Consider the following 590-nt stretch of genomic DNA (forward strand, 5'->3'; position numbering starts at 1 on the left):
GTAACTAAATATTATTGAAGTCAAGAAACTGATTTAAATTAGACTCTCAAATATTAAACAATGTATGGGCCGCGTCTTCTGTTTGGCATCACACCGTGACCATCGCTGATTCGCCCGAGCGAGAGAAGAAGACAGAACGTCATACGTCTGTCTTCTTGTATTACCCGTTGCCCGATGTTCCGAGCACACACGTATTCGGATGCACATATGGAGCGATGTCTTTCACTATGTTATCAAACGACCGAAGTCTCTGCGTTTTAAGCCTGTTCATTTAAACACAAATTCTCGCATTACATTATCAGCTGCTTGCAATATCCGACAGCGACATACGACGTAGAACCAGAACTGGGAAATCTTGCCTGGGCGCACTGGCGTTTTACTCCTTCCACTTCTCACATAGAGACGCTTCTGTCCGTCGTGTGACTACGCGCGCTCGGCCGAGTTCGGCGAACCGAGCGAGAGAGAGAATGTCATTCCCTCGTTCGGTGCGCCGACTCGGCCGAGCGTGCGTAGTCACACGGACGGACAGAAGCGTCTCTGTGTGAGAAGTGGAAGGAGTAAAACGCCAGTGCGCCCAGGCAAGATTTCCC

The sequence above is a fragment of the Odontomachus brunneus genome, unplaced genomic scaffold, assembly GCF_010583005.1.
Source record: "Odontomachus brunneus isolate Ranch 3 - 2012 unplaced genomic scaffold, Obru_v1 Obru_scaffold_150, whole genome shotgun sequence".
Taxonomy (NCBI): domain Eukaryota; kingdom Metazoa; phylum Arthropoda; class Insecta; order Hymenoptera; family Formicidae; genus Odontomachus; species Odontomachus brunneus.